Source organism: Macrobrachium nipponense, chromosome 12, assembly GCF_015104395.2.
Source record: "Macrobrachium nipponense isolate FS-2020 chromosome 12, ASM1510439v2, whole genome shotgun sequence".
NCBI lineage: Eukaryota > Metazoa > Arthropoda > Malacostraca > Decapoda > Palaemonidae > Macrobrachium > Macrobrachium nipponense.
The window spans coordinates 74,443,322-74,460,952 of NC_087205.1; the positions used below are offsets into that span (position 1 = coordinate 74,443,322).

At 37.1% G+C, this 17,631-nt stretch overlaps 1 long non-coding RNA gene across 2 annotated transcripts in view; it reads left to right on the forward strand.

Moving 5' to 3' along the window:
* The first annotated feature begins 5,400 nt into the window (after window positions 1-5,400).
* The window catches only part of LOC135225024 (uncharacterized), a 41,365-nt gene continuing 29,134 nt past the window's right edge, over window positions 5,401-17,631 (forward strand). For both annotated transcript variants that reach the window (XR_010316880.1, XR_010316879.1), the window contains exon 1: window positions 5,401-5,704. This is a non-coding gene — a long non-coding RNA (uncharacterized LOC135225024). The remainder of the gene's footprint in view (window positions 5,705-17,631) is intronic.

Consider the following 17,631-nt stretch of genomic DNA (forward strand, 5'->3'; position numbering starts at 1 on the left):
TAATGGAATAAGATGTTCTTCATCATCATCAAATATATCCCATGATATTTGAGTTATTCTAAGTATCTTAAGAATAAATAGTATCAGTAAGATTAAGTGACTGAAACTCACTTCCGATTATACCTTTATACTGGTATATTTGATAGCATTATCAATACTTAATTCATTTATTCTTATCGGCCGTTGTCCTTCGGGTTCTTTTGACTGATATCCTGCACGTTTCCTCTCGCATGTGATCAGAAAAACGATTCATGATATGGTTCCTGGAATACTAAGGACTGAGTCCTTGGGCTGTCTTTAGCTGTTTTTACATTACCTATTAAATAAAGATATAGATACTGTATATATGTAAATGTATATATATATATATATATAATATATTATATACATATAAGTATATATATGCATATATGTAGTTATGTATACACATACGTATATATATATATATATATATATATATATATATATATATATATATATATATATATATATATATATATATATATATATATATATATATATATATATATATATAAACTACATATCTATAAAAGGCCTTCATCTAATGTCTACTTTAACTATGCAACTGGCCATCAGTATGGACTTGTTATCATTATAACGGCGCCGTTGTCAGGCGCATAACAGGGTAAACTTTGGATCAGATTTTTCGCTTCGATATTTTACCCTTGGCTATGGAGAGAGAGAGAGAGAGAGAGAGAGAGAGAGAGAGAGAGAGAGAGGATGTTATGTTATGCAATACGTGAGTTTAAGGGGATGGAGGTCTGGCTGTAGGGACGGGATGGCTTCCAACTTCGTCCCTCATATCACATGTCGTTAACCAGAGGTTTCTCAATTTCTGAAGCAGTACTAAGACAAAGAGCTTCCTAACAGTAAAATATAAATACCAAGAGTTACTATAGAAATAATAGTAATAATAATAATGACGAAATACTAATAGTAATAATAATAATGACGAAATACTAATAATAATAATAATAATAACAACGACATACTATTTCAGCCCAACTGCATAAAAGCAAAGCTCATAAAAAAAAGAAACAACACAGAATTTAATGATAATAATAATAATATGCTATTTCAGCCCAAACATTACTGATAGTAATAATAATATTGATAATAAGAATTAGAATCATTATAAATGTAGAAAACATTAAATGGTAGACGAAAAGATTTAGCATCCTTACTTATTTATATAATAATAATGATAATGATAACAAGAAATTCGACAGAAAAATAATATAACAGGAATAAAATAAGAAACAAAAATTTTTGAATAAATTATAATAAAATGAGTAAATTAATCAAATTAAAAGTGTTGAAGAAGAAATAAAGTATGCAAAATACTAACAAAATATAATTGATAATGTGAGACTAAGTCCTAATGAATCCAGTCATGATGAAACAGAAGTTTTGTTTGCTCATGTTTTATTCTTTCATCACTCTGTTAAGAGGATTCTGGATTAGTGGATGGCTTTGTTTCATAGCTGTTGTTATCATTGCTGTTATTAGATTCCAGCTTCTCAAAGTATTATGAACAATGAAATCAAAAGACGACTATATAATTATCTTATTTTCTAGATAAATCAGAAATTATACAAGACCTTTCAAGAGCCTCCTTGGCTCTCTCTCATTTTGTATGCAGGAAATTTAGATTGCAAAAAATACTGTGATTTTTCTTCTTCATTGATTGGTTATCGCATCTTGAATACAACAAAAATTAATGTAGTTTCTTGTAGCCTTTCCAAACAAAGACTTTCCACAATCACTCAGGGTTAAATAAACAAGCAAAGAGCAGTTCTCGAAAACAATTCTTGAGTACGTTTCAGTATTGATCACGGTCAGCGGAGGGTGGAAAAAACGCTCACTTACAGCTCGATTAACTTTCGGAGAAGACACGTACTTGCCTCACTCGGTTGGCTAATCATTTGAATACCTATCTCTGCAATTTCACTTTCTTCCACAACTTCACTTAGCAGTTCCCTCGACCTACCCCAAGGGATATATATATATATATATATATATATATATATATATATATATATATATATGTATGTATATATATATATGTATATATGTGTGTGTATATTATATAGTCTATATATCTGATCTCATATTATATATATTCTATATCTAATATATACGTGTGTGTGTGTGTGTGTGTAGACTGTAGAAGGATGGGTGGTTGCACTCAACAGCCCAGGTATAATCGTAAGGTGAGGAAGTCATCTCAGGCATTTGCATAGTTTTATGACTTGTGTTCCAAGGCCTAGCTCCATTATCAAGGTTATAAGAATATATACTCATACCTTACAACATCATTCATGTATGTGTGTACGTATGTTTGTGTCTATGCATATATATGCATATATAATTATATAAGACATATATATGTATATGTATATATATGCTGTGTGTGTGTATGTATGTGTGTTTACATCTTAACATTCATGCAACTGTTAATGGTTAGAAAAAATTAATCCATTCCAGATTAACGTTTCTTAAAAAAAAGTCATATAATCAATCCTAACTGTTTCTAAATCCAATTGACGTCATCCTAAGCCAGCTCAATACAAAATAGATTAAAAAATATATATATCATTTCGTTTTTGGGCCTGAAATTTATAAGCTCTCTGTCTCTTTTAAGGTCATGTCAGTCAAGTCTTTAGTAACAGTTTTTAGCTTACAGTCCTTTTAACATTTCTGAAGAGGTAAGTTTGAATAACTTACTGCTAGTATCATTTAAGAATTAGATTTCTGCAGGCAGTACATGCCTGGTTTGGATTCGACCCTGTTGTAGTTTTATTCACTCATGATTTAAATTCATAATTCATTAGGTAATATACAGTAAAAACTGTCACATTTTCAAAGCACGACCTCATTAATTGCCATGTCCTATGCAAGGAGTCAATGTGAAAGAACGTCTGATTATCGTTATTACAATGAAACACGTACAGGCATTTAATATGTTTGCTTAAGTAACTTTATAAACTTTATACTCCAAAGTAGACTATGAATCTACACATAACACGTAATTTTAATGCAATTAGGCACATACAAACTCTGACACACACACCTACATTCTCTCTCTCTCTCACACACACACACACACACACACACACACACACACACACACATGTAATTCTCTTTAAAAGTCGACTAATTCCTATTGTTGATTAATCCAAAAGTTTTTGGACCTAAACTGCAGATCGTTTCTGTCTCTTTTAAGGAATTATTTCGTCCACCGTTGCGTTGAGCTCTTGTGAGATTTCGTCTTATTGCAATTTAAAATGATAAAATAAGTAAAGGAGTAAACTGAAGTATTTTCAGTATTTATGTATCTTAAAAAGGTTCAATACTGTGTATGTAATGTCAAAGTTCTTTTCTTTACGGGTGACCGATGGTTGATCGTTTAGATTAAAAGAGCTGTCTTATGCCTGCTCTGGCCCTCGTCTAAACTCTACATTATGGGTAAAGTTTGAAGAATATAAGGGGTTTGGAATCGACCTGATTGACAAAACATTGAAATGTTTTTCCCGTTGAGCTTACTTAGCGATCTTACCAGCAATGCGTCACACACACACACAGACACACACACACACACACACACACACATATATATATATATATATATTATATATCTATATATATATATATAATATAGTATGTATGTATGTATGTATGTATATATATCATAACCACAGTGAAACATGACAGACTGGATGTAGGTCCTGACCGGTTTAGAAATAAAGCCGAAACTGGTCAGGACCTACACTCAGTTTTGCCTTTTTCCTTGTGGTTATGAGAGATATATAAACACGTGTCCGGATGATTATAATCTCATATAGGTATTCTATATATATGTTATGTATATATATATATATATATATATATATATATATATATATATATATGTGTGTGTGTGTGTGTGTGTGTGTGTGTGTATGTGTATGTATATGATTATAATCACGTTAGCGATTGATTCATTTACCACACATATCTCTTATTTTTTCACCTGTGGGATATATATATATATATATATATATATATATATATATATATATATATATATATATATACATATATTGGAGTTTATCTCTTCCTCATTTGTGATGTATATCATATAGACATCTGAATTAAGAATGGAAAAGATATGTTCAATGAACAGTTTTCTAAGAATGTTCAAAGGGATTTCAAGGAAAGAGAAAATAATTAATTGGGTGTTTTTAATTTCATGTTTGATACGAATTTCCCTGAATAGCTACTACCTTTTACCTCCGCCAAGGAGGCTGTTATGACCCGTGTGTGTGTGTGTGTGTGTGTGTGTGTGCGTGTGTGTGTGCGTGTTTTCAGGATGTCTTAAGATCAGAGGACCGAAGTTTTGTGAACTTGGTAGAAAACAGTCGAAGGTAATGCCTGCAGATGATTAGTTTGGTGGATATCCATAAATTTTTGACGATTCTTCACCGCGAAAACTTTCCTTTTTAAGTGCACTAATAAAAAAATCAGAGCAGAGAAAATAGCAGGGAAAACTACGGTAGTCAAATTTTACTGTAGTTACTGGTCCAACCATCAAACATTGAAGGCATGATAACAAAAATACATTTTAGTGAAAGAAGTCAACACAATAACAAGATGCTAGTAAATAACATGAAAATGAATTAGCTTATGAAAATTGTACATGAGTGCACCCACAAGCAAGCGAGCTCAGATATAAGACTATGGAAAGACGTGCCATATAAGTACTTGTACAGTTGAGTGGTTCATGAAGTTGCTCGTCATCGTCACCTGCCGCCTTAATCCATCTAAATGTGACAAATGGGCTACACATAGCAGCTTAGATCTACAGGTAGTTAACGAAAATGTAATCGAACCAGCGGGATGTTGAGTATCCCAAATTATCAAGAATTGATTTTGATTCTCACATACCTATTGACTAGTCGATATTCCACTTCTCAAGCTTCTAGTCGGAGGATGCATTACTGAAGTTAACAACCTTTATAGCTTGGGATTCAAAATACATATTACCATGGATACTACGTTTTCAAAAATGTTACTGAAACAGAGTTCTGACTAGGCCTATTGCATACGTAGATTTAGGTGGTATGTGCCAGTGGTTCCTTGATCACCGAGAAACAACTTTACACGAACATTAGTAGACTTATGGAGTCGCGAATATTGCATATCAATAAACCACCAAAAGGGGCGTGCACGGTATGTATTTACTCCTCAAAATATAGTTTCTCATTTCATAACGAAAATAATAATGTTCTTGAGTGCTAATTGACCGTTATGTTACTCCTTATTAGGGTGCTTTTCCCTCCAATGTCGGATAGACTCGTTTTACGCCCTAACTTTGAAACGCAGTCAGTCCCATCTTGACCGGTGTTTGAATAGGGTCTGTAGTAGATGACTTAAGCTGCTGCTGTTCTTCTGGGTGATTAATTTCAATCAAGGTGAAGCTTTCACAAGGACTTGTGCAAATACTACTTTAGTGTAATGCAGTCAGTTATTAGTTAAGTAGCATTTTTGGCTTTAATTTTTTTCGGGCCTTTTAATGTACAAGACCACCTCAGTCGATGTGAAGCAGTATACCGGTTCAGATGTATTTCAATTGGCCTAGAACAAAGGAATTAAAACTACGAGCACAGTTTGGCTGAACGCGTCACCACTGCATTTTCTGAAGGTAAGAGCTTGAATCTTTCATCATAACTTTAAATAAATTACGTTATAAATGAGTGAGCCTTTGAGAGAATGAACCATAGGTCTACTCTTAGTATATATCAAATACAGCCTCTAAGGTAAATTACGGTCGACGTTGTAGGTGCTACCTTCGATAAGATAATATTTTCGCCCTAATCTGTCTTTATGTGTGCTAGAAGACAGATGAAACTCGATTGCGATCTGGTCCGATTTGAATGATGAAAAATATTTACATAGGTTTGCAGGGTACAACTCACAACACCGAGTGTGAATACTGAGTGTTCAGATATATACTTCGATATGTACGTCAGAAAAAGTAACAGTTAATTAATAAACATGAAAACGAATAAGCAAAACAAAATGTACCTGAGTGCATCTGCAAGTAGGGAAATTCAAATCGAAGACAAAAAAGTCGTGCCACAGAGGATATTACAAATCTTGGTTAAAAACGTTTGTTACTTTCGTCACCTACATACATGATGTGTCCAAATACGGCACGTGACCTACAAATAGGAGCGTAGGTGTTACATGTAATTAACGAGGTGTTACAGATAATTAACAAAGTGTTACATGTAATTAACGAAAATATAATCAAAACGAAGAAATGTTGACCACCCCCAAGTTATTTTTAGTGTTATCTCTATTAGACCTACTACAAGTCAATGTTTCATGTAATATAACTTCCTGGTCGGATGATGTGTGTGCGCGTACCTGGAAGAGTTAAGATTCATAATACACCATAGCTATTACATTATTAAAGTGGTATTGAAACACAGATGTTTGTGGGCAAGCCTGTTACATACTTTGATAAAGGTGGTTTGTGTTTGTCATCCCTCACGGCTCTTGATCACCGAGAAACAACTGGACCATAGAGACGCCTCATAATATATATATTATTCAGTAAATCTCTAAAGACAACATGCGTGCTCTGTATTACTAAGACCAATTATTTATTTTGATGACAACTTGCCTTTCCTTCCTAATTTGAAGGCTCGCTTTACGTTCTACTATTTTAAACGTGGCCCCATCTTGGCAGGTGTTTGAGTAATTTTCTGTAGTGGGTCCCTTACGCTATTGCTCTTCTTCTGGGTGAATAATTTCAGAGGCTTCTCAGGGAATAATTTCTTCTGGGTGAATAATTTCAGAGGCTTCTCAGGGACATGCGTAAATTGGTCTTGTGTGTGTGTGTGTGTGTGAAAGAGAGAGAGTTTATTTACGGACATTTTCATTTACTGCGCAAGTGATCACACCATCAGTCTAAAAGAACATTGTTTAGTTTGATGTGTTAATATTGATTACTCATAAAATGTAAGAGCTCTGTATCTTATAACATTTATCTAAGTAATGCCATACAATAGTGAGGGTGCCGGTATTTCTACAGAAGCAGTCCGCACGGGCTGCAAGGAACGTAACCGCGGATACGACATCCACTAGGGATTGGGGCGTCCAATGTATTTCGCCGTGTTTAGTACTGGCCCCTGGGGATTAATTACAGTCGTCCGAATAATTATTACTTATAATTCTTGTTCAGGAGTTAAACTGCATTGAAAAACCGCAGCTGCTATAGTCTAGGGGAAACCATATAGGCCTAATTGTAGTATGATTCAGATACAGTTACATATTTATGGTTGACGATGTTGATATCGTTTAGTCCAACTTGAACGATAGAGAAAATTTGGTTATTGTTTGGTTTGTAGGATACAAACAATTCCGGGACAGTTCCATTCATGAATTTTTTTAAAAATTAGATATCAAGTAGAAAATTTTAATTTAGTTTCTGTCTTACACACGTAAGTAGAGTAAGTCATTTTTAAAATATATAAAAAAAAGTAATAACTAAGAACAAAATAATATCCAATTTCAATCCTTTTCTAAACATATTGGTAGAATACCGATTATTTAAAATATGTTGAAAAACTAGGTGAAAAAATATGTTATGGAGTTACAGGCGACACCTGTGAGCACTTCACAAGGTGTTAGCTGTAGCATTACATAATATTTGTGTATTTTTTTCTTTGGTAATGGGTTTTGGCAAGTTATGTACAATCGTTCTGTCTGAGGAAGGGTTTTATGCTAATGAGGCGTATAGTTTCTATAAATGAGGATGCATCATCTCAATGCACTGTGAAAATACTCTACCCCAATACTAACTGGTTCTTGGTAGATCTTGAAAGTCGTGCTTTGATACGTTCCAAACTTCGATAAAGAAAATGGGTTCCTTCCAATGCAATTGCTTTAAAAATATATATACTGTATTAATTCCCCTGCTATTTTATCGTGTCCAGAGGTATCTCAGAAGCATCGATTGGTATAATAAATTCCAAAGTAAGAAATAATTTCATCTTAAGGGTGAATGTTGGATGATTATTGTACAGACTTTTTCTGCCAAAGTATAACAAACTGTCAGATGTAGATGAATAGGGAAACACCGCTATGAAGGTACGTGCATTGCTACCCCGCTATCCATGAAGCAGTCCAAGGGACAAATGTGTGGACGTAAGTCAAGAATAGCTGCGAAAGGTCTCTTTTAAGGCTATTTCGGTAACAGAGCAAACGCCCGTTGGAGAGATGAGTTATGAATAATAATATGAACTGCCAAGACATGAGTTCGAAGACGTGTTTGAATATTTCAGTGTTCCGTCATACGACCCAAACGTTGCGTGGCAAAGATGAGAATTCGATCAGTGTCGTCGATTCCGCCGCCGAACGCCAAGAAAAACAACCATCATGAATAATCTTGAATAAATTCAAAATTTCATAACCAGATCGACATGTTGGCAGGGCGGGAATCTCTCAGGGGGCACGCCTCCTCCGATTTTCTCTATCATGAGATCATGTGTGATCTTCCTTTGTAGTTGCGCTTTTGCTTCGGCCCTAGCTGCGTTGTAGCAGATGCAGTTCCTGCTGATTGAATAGACGTGTATAGAACTTATAGCTTATATGGTTTCTCGCCCTTCGACCATTGCTCTTTGATGCTCGACGGGTGTGGCAACGAGGAACGATTTCCGGCTCAGCAGTTAAAATTTTTTATGAATTGGTGCTTTGCCGCCTTTATGAAAATGCTCACATCTCTAGTAAATACTTGATTTTCCTGTTTGTTCATGATGCTTTTCGCAGGTATAATCAAGTTCATTACGGACTTATACTTTTCGTTTTCACAAATAATGAATGTTTAGAGAGGTAGTGCACGAAAAGGTTATAATAGCAACTATAGGACTGTCATTTCAGACTTTATATTCGTGGTCGATGTCGATGCCGAGTATCTGTGATTGCAATTAGTCTTATTTGTTACTTAGCTAGGCTTTCGGATCCCTGAAAGGAAAACCAAGAGGTAAATGGTCGTTTGTGTTTCGTAAGCAAGTTTCGGTGGATAATTCATGGGTGGAATTTTCCCTGGGTGGGATCTATTACGTGAAATGTTCATCTGTGAATTTTCATGGAATTGAATATTTAGTTGATATGCTAATGCACAGTTGTGTGTCCGGTTATAATTAATTCGTGTTTTCACGGTTGTATGACCTTGGAAGTTTGACGTCTACTGAGTGCTCCTTCATTCACATTATTGGACCTTGTCAAGTGGAAGTGTCATATAATGACGCTAATGACGTGCCTGAAGCTCTTGACTGTTATGGCTATGAGACACGCAACTAATGAGAGAAATGTTCGTCTGAAATTGGTCTCGAAAAGTATTTATTAATGGCGCTTACATATAGCGAACATTCCTTTACCCGATGATAAGAAAGCCATAGCATCTCTTCAGGCGCCTGCCGTCTGCAAACTACGTCATAATACAAAGCATATCAACGGAATTCCGTTATATATATATATATATATATATATATATATATATATATATATATATATATTATTTTTTTTGCCTTACAAAACAAAGGTGCATTTCTCCTAAAAAAAAATACATATTTATTGAGATTTGCAAGAAGCAATTGTTTGTATTAGAATATTTTAGGCAATTGAATACAAAAAGGAAATAGGGACGAATGCTTGTATCCAAGAGCGCTGAAATATTCGCTTTGCACAGTTATTTTATAGATGTGTTCACTGAAAAGTGAATATCTAAATGTTGATAAAATGTTTTTTCTTTCTATTTTGCGAGAGGGAGACTATTGGCTTTCCGGATGAAAAATCAACGAAAAAATTGGCTTTCGTTGTACGCTGTCACTGCAAAAACCTGGCCCTCGCTGAGAAAACACAGCATGCAATGTTAATATTTGTTTGCATGAAAAGTTAAACCATTGCTATTGGGCGGAAGATTGTTCACACTGAGACTGCAACTTTACTCGACCGAGCGCAGAAACCTTCCACAAAATCCAAAATTTTGTGGAAATACTGGAAAAGTTTTAAGTTTCGTACTATTCCACCTCAGAGTTGGTCTAGATGAGAATGTGATCAGGGTTGAAGTATGTATCCCTGCTCGTTAACATTAGGATATATGCGTCTTTATTACCCAATGTAAGTAGATCATTTTTTTTTTATCCTCCTTCCAACTGCCCTTTAAGTTCCTGGGATGATGCGTTTTGTTTTTTAAACAATGTCATTATCATGTGTGAAGAAACTTTCTCTCTCCAAATTGTTCTTAAGAGGTAATACTTTTTTTGGGGGGATGGGGCACTTGTAATTAAGACAAGAAGGACTCTCCCTAAAAAGTTTAGCCACATTTTTGATACTTGAAAAGCTTTGTTAATCATTTTAGTAATGAACTTTCATAACAATATTAAACAGATCTGTAAATTGTTCTCTGAATTTTGTGGACATCTTACAAAGCATATGAAATGACAGATGATTACAAAATTTTCCTTTCCATTCGTGAAAATTTATTAATTCTATGTGAATATATATGTTATATATACACAAACTTTCATACCAAAATACCTTCTGAAGGACAGAAGGGAAGCTACTTCCGGCACAACCCCATACAAACGGTTAACCATGATTTTATATAAAACTACGCTTAACCCTTTATATGGGGTCGTGCCCGAAGTAGCTTCCCTTCCGGTTCTCAGAAAGTATTTTGGTATGAAAATTTGTGTATGTAATATATATATATATATATATATATTATATATATATATATATATATATATATATATATATATATATATATATATATATATATATACATAAAATCAATAAATTTTCACGAATGGAAAGGAAAAATTTTTAATCATATGACATTTCCTATGCTTTGTAAGATATCCACAAAATTCAGATAGTTTATTTATTATATTGATATGGCTCTACGCTGAAGGCTATGGTAACTTACTTCGGGAAGGTGAAATGTGACTTTAATAATAGGTTCAGGTAAAATCATATGGAAAGCTTTCGGCTGAGGGTCTTCTTCAAAGGGCGGGTTTCAAAGAGCACCTCAGGGAAGAGGAACAGTGGTTATGCCACTGTGTACACAAGATGATCAGCAGCTCCATATCAGGCTAACTCCCATCTGTGTTCGAGAATACATACGGTAACTGTGCTGCAAGACAGAACGCACTGACAAGGAATCAAGAAATTGCACACAATGTGCCAGGCAGCTCGATTCTGGGAACACTGGATAAGGCACTTACATTACACTTACTTTGAATAAAACAAGATACAGGTCTCACTTTGGTAAATAATTGCACTATGAAAAGGAAAAATATATACGTAAAAGAGTATCAGGGACTTGACAGACATAAGAATCTTGACTGGTACATTATCTTCGTTGGGAGACAGATTCCTCGTCTTCAAGGCACCAGTGATGAAGGCTAGTGGTAAGAGTATTCACTACAAAAGCTACTGAGGCTCTGAACAGCCACATGGGGGCAGCTTGAGGGGTCAAAGGACTGAAGTGTCCTGGATAAGTCACCCATGTATTCTGAGGATGGTGCGTCCGTGTAAGCCCTTTTATAACGTCGGGAAATTACGATCCTGCTCTTTGTAGATGGCAGTGGGGACTTCGTTTTCTATAAGGTTTGTGCACGTGGGGCGTGAGGTCATCTGGCTCAGGTGTCCAAGATGGCACCAGTCACGTGGGTTATTTACTGAGCACGAGAACTGATTTCTGTTTTGGTCTTCCTCCTCTGCCGGCTTTGCCTACCTCAGGCGGGATTAACAACTCCAAAGGAACATCACCTGAAATCGAAGTCTTGGGGGAGTCACTTGGACAAGGGAAATAGATTAAGGATTTACCCAGAGGGGTTAGTGGTGAGAGTAGTCAGATAGTGGCAAATTTTACCTACAGTTCATCTCTACAGTTGAGGTTAAAACAATGAACATTATTTTGAAGATTGTAAAATATTCTTATATTGTATATTACTTTTAATCTTGGAGGGTGAGTTTGGATGGAAGAGGTTTCCCTCATTGCACCTCCCCAACCAAGTTGACGTTCAGGTTGGATCTGGTTGGAATGGCTACAATTACGTAAACTCAGCTGAACAAATTGTCATCTCTCTTCACCTCCTGTGGTGTTATATTATTCTCTAAAATTTCGATGATTCTGTGGATTATTCATATAAAAATACAGTGTCACTTATGACATTTAACGCAGAAGTAACTATGATGCTAGGAAATTGCATTACAACAACTTTTAGTTACGTTAGTGTAGCAGTCAAGGAAATTCTTAAACTTTTAAAACAAAACAGTTGCCTAACACATAACAACATAGGAACAAGGTTAATGGGTTAATATGATTAAGTCATAAGATAATTCATAACCTTAGTGTTAGAAAATAACTTCGCCTTTTGGAGGGCTTTAAGGGTCTGACAAAGAATTTTCAGGTGTTCCTCCCAAGAGTATATAATATGTCACTATGTCAACAAGATAGATGGCACTTTTCCATGCTTTCTAGGATCTTGTTCATGAGTTTTTAAAAACAAATCTGGTAATTTTTTAGGCAGAATGACAACTCTGCATTGATAGAAACCCTTGGGGCTGATGAAAGCAGTCAGAGGGTGTGACTCCTCCAATGGGCACCTTTCAGTATCCTTTTTCAAGATTTATTTTGATTAAGTATGGAGCACTACCTAGGCTACCTAGTCATGTCTCAATCCTCGGGAAAGGGTAAGGCTCAGGCTGCGTTACTTCATCTAGCTTCCTGTAGTTAATGCAGAGCCTTTCTCCCCCTCCTTCCTTGGGGACCAAGTTGACAGGTGAAGACCATGCACTGTCACTTTTCTCAAACAAGCCAAGTTCGAGCTGGAGCTTGTCTAGTTCCTCGATCCTTTTGGCTTTATGAAGATTAATTTTGTGGTGTCCTTGTGTGATCGACTTGACACCTTCCCGCAGTTTTATAGTATTCTCAGCAGCATCTGTGCATCCCAGATGGTCTCAGGTTACCTGCACATATTTGCTGAACAACTGAAATATATCAGATCATTTGGTGTCATCCAACCCTGGAGTAATAACGTCGAGTTCGGCATGGTATCTGAATTTATTGAGGGTGGTGGCTCCATAGTGACAGTTCTGACAATCGCACTTGGACTTGGTAGTGTGTCCTTGGTCTTCTGTACTTCTCAGGAGATGGAATGCTTGAGCAGATTTATGTGGAGCCATCTGCCAGCAATTCATGAGGTAATTTAAATCTCCTCTCTTGCCAAGGACCTTATTATGAGTTCCTGTGAATAGGGTCTTAAGGAGGCGTGTCACTCCAGTCCAGATTACAAGGGCAGAGTTGCCAATATTGAAAGACCAAGTTCAGGCTTCTTGATTGAATTTCAACTTGACTCATTCTTGAGTTCCTTTTTCGTTGCTCAGGCTACTGCCCATGCAGCCCGGAATTTCTGTTGAATGTCTGGTAAATCATCCTCCACCCATTCTGCTTTTGTTGGACTGGCCCAGGACTCATCCAGAATATCGAGGGGGCCGTGGTAGAATATGCATACAGTAATTCAAAGGGACTATATCCCAAAATCTCAATGGGAGCTTGACAAATGGTGAAAAAGGCATAGGGGAGATTCTCCTCCCAGGTAGATCCTCCTTCATGACCAAGTTTGGCTAGAGTTGCGCCTAAGGTTTGGTGGAAGCGTTCCACTATCCCTTGGCTTGGACAATAAGGGGTGGAGTAAATGTGCTTGACACCATAGTTTGCCATGCTGTCACGAAACTACTTACAACATAAAATGGTGCCCTTCATCATTCTGAATCATTGTGGGAAATCTAAAATGGCAAAAGAATTTGATGAGAGCTTTCACTGCATTTTTGGAGCTCTCACATCGGATGGGGATAGCTTCAGGATATCTTGTGAAAGAACCAATGATCGTAAGGCAGTGAGCATTCCCAGACTTACTCTTGGTGCGCCCTTGAAGTGTGTAATAGTCAATGCAGACATCTTGAAAATGGACTCCTACTGACAGGATGTTGTTCATTTGGGCCTTTGGCATAACTGTTTGGATTGCCATTGTTCTGGCACATAAGGCATGAGGCAATGAAGACTTTGACCACCTTTCGTAGTCCATGCCAGCAAAACTTCCATTCGATGGTTCGGATAGTCCAGGCAACACTGATGTGCCCACCGAGACCATCATGTGCCAAATGAAGGCGATTTTTTTGCAATGATGGATGAGAGGGGGAGACTGCTACCAGCTGTTGAAAAACATTACCAGGCCTTGTTCTTCCCCAGGTTATCCAGTAGAGGGCCTCATCCTCCAGAGTCATCCTTGACCAAGTCCTGTTCCTCACCTATGGTGGTAGCAGTTCCCAAGCGGTGGCACCGCAAGGGGGCGTCTTCCATTTGGGCCCGGATAAGCTGTTCCCGACTCAAGGTAGGAACTGCTGTGTCTGCATCTGTGATGAGGAGGGCAGTGGTAGGTTCAGGAGTGGGCTCGTCTTGAGGAATGCCAGGCTGGTCATGCAGCCACGGCACTTTGGGTCATCTTTTTGAGAACGAGTTTTCTCTTCATGGTTTTCGGAGGTCACAGCTGTCGTGCACAAGACAGGAATGATAGTGTCCCTCCATTGGACCAGGTCCTGACCCAGGAGTAGGGGACGCCCAGTCGTGAGGGACTGAAAGACTCTGAAGAGGTGCTTCCTCTCATGAAAGTTCCTGTAGTAACTAGAAGACAAACCCTTGGGAGATCCTTCATGTCTCCATTCACCCAGCAGATAGCCATTATTTTGTCCTCGCGAATAGCGGCACTGGGAGGTTCTTGATCTAGTTTGATGAGGCTAACCTTGGAGCTGGTGTCCATGACGTTCTAAGGTGTCTGAGGTGGAGTGGAGCTGTCAAGGGGAGCAATGTTTACGGCTTCAAGGCTCATTAACTAGGTGGGTTGTCTCAACAGAGCAACAGTCTGGACTGTCTTGGGAGTAGTGTACTTTGGGCAGTACTTATAGCTTGCATATGTTTGTCTCAGCTTGCTATAATCTCGGCAAGTTGCCTGGCTAAAATGCCTTTGAGGTCCTGATTCACTGAAAGTTGTGCGCTTGTTGCTCTTCACTCAGGGGCCAGGGGTGGGTTTGTTCTGGGCATGCCCATTTGGTGGTTTACTGGGAACTTTCTGCTGGTTTTGGCTTTTAGATGGCACTGTTCAATGAGGTGCCCTGGTTTCTAGCAATGATCATACACTGGTGTATTTGGGGGTTGCCCATTTTTGGAAGGTAGATGGGAATTATTTGCGACCTGCGATAGGGGGTATAGTTTACGCCCGTAATAACTGAAATAATGATAATAGATGTCCAAGCTGCCTGCCCAGCTATCATCTTGTGGCCTTATCACACAAATGTGTGGCGAGAGCCGGGGGCGGGTGGGGCATACAGTAAGAAATCCTCAGGTTGGAAATGTTTGGGTATTTCATCTACGTAGGCAGCGTTCAACGAGTCTAGCCACCATTTGAGAGCCTAGATTTTCTTGAAGATCCACTTGAATCAGATTTGATTTGCCTCAATTGGTAGACTTCACCATCTTTGTCTCCATCGATTGGGAGTTACCTCAAAGGCCTTCACAATGGCAGCATGGACTGCTACAAGGTCTTCTTGGTCACCATGTGATTGAGCCAGGCTTTGGGCTCAGCCTTGTCCCATTTTTTGTTGAGGGTGTTTACACTGCTGAGGGTTCGTGTGGAGAGGGCAAGTTGATGTGTTCTTTCTTTCTCCAGCTCTTCTCTTTCTTTCTCCTTCCCTGCTCTTCCTTTCTCCTTCCCTGCTGTTTCTGCTCCTTCCCTTCTCTCAAGGGCCAGTCTCTCTTTTACCTTCTCTGCTCTTATCTATCGTGGCAGAGTGTACCCTTTCTTGGATCCACTTAATCAGGGTTGGCCCCACCAATTCTATTTCCCTTCAGATTTCGATGTAAAACTTTTAGTCCTCGTTTGGTAGGATCTTGTTGCCTGAGACAACTTGAGGAGATGTTTAGGTGGGCATGATCTTAATGAATAATGCAGGGTGCTTCATAGAACTCTAATGGTTCTCTGTAACTCAAATTCGATGCTTGCATGTTGATGGTGATGCAGGGGCATCTTGTAGGACTCAGTTTGTTCAGTAGGAACGATCCAGTGAGTCTCGTAGAACTTGGGTTATGCTAAAATGACAATTCGTGTGGTTCTGAAGAACTCTAAGGGTTAATCCACACTATAGGTCCAGTTGGACTCTGCTCTTGCTCCAGTCACGGTTCAGTCCAATAATGTTACATGAATTTCAGTGGAACCATTCACATTTGCCCTCGTGGTCTGCTCTCGCTCCGGTCATGGTCCCTTCAAAAGATATTTTGCCTAGCGTGATAGCAGACTGAGTGCCAGTTTGAAACAGTTGCCATGGTCGCTTAATACCTGCTCCACTCTAGTTGACATTTAGCCTTCATATGGGTATTTTAACATGAAAATAGGTTTCATCTGTGAAAAAATCCAGAGAATCTGATTTTTGCGGGAATGTGGATGGGATATGTGTCTACGGTCACCAAAAAAAAAGTTAGTGTCTCAGGAGTGGGCAACATTTTTTTCTTGGCCTCCTTTATTACCACACATTAATGGCCAAAATAGAAGTATTTTTTTTTTTTTAACGTATGGGAGTAAGGCATAGAAGAGCAAAAGTTGGAATCATAAAAACACATCCACTGCTTCAGTCTTCATGTCAAAATATCTAATAGTTCGGCCGCTATGGCCACTCGAAATTTGATTGATGTCAGATTTAACAATATTTCTTTCTCTGCATCTGGAAAACGGTCATTCATAGGAAAGAAGTTCATAAAAGAAAAAAAGATGCAGAATATCAAAATACATGTGCTGTGACTTTTAACTTTATATTAAATTATATAGAAGGTATTGCAAGTAAAATTTGATGTATTCATCGCAAAACAAAACAAGGAAAAATGTAGCGTCCTTTATGTAACTTCAAAAGGGTCATTTATTTGTTTTTAAATCTAAAAGAAAAAAGATGCCGAATGTCAAATTTTAACTTGACATTTCAAATTCAGGAGATATTGCAATTGAAACTTTTAGTATCTCAATTTCATCGTAAAATAATAGGAAAAATATAGCATTTTTTTATGTAACTCAAAAATGGTTATTTTTTATTAATAAAAGCACATCGAATAAATAAAAGATTCAGAATATCAAAATATATCATGAGGGAATTTATTATCGTCACATCTATAATAATATTGGAAATATTACTATTCATTTTTTGATTATTTGAATTTCATAATGAAAAATCAAAACAAAAGGCAATTCATTCTTTATCTAAAAAAAATAATTTATTTGAAGACGAAATATCCAAGGGAAAATTTTATAAACATTAATATATGCTAAATAAATCAAATTTCAACTTAATATTTCTAAATACAGCGAGTATATTCTAAATTTTGTTTTAAATACAGTTCCACACCTACTTTACGGTACAAGGGGGCAATCTGTGATATACGTAGGCACTGCAGTTCTCATAGAAAATCTATAACTAATATTATCAAAACTAAATGAGATATCTTCATCT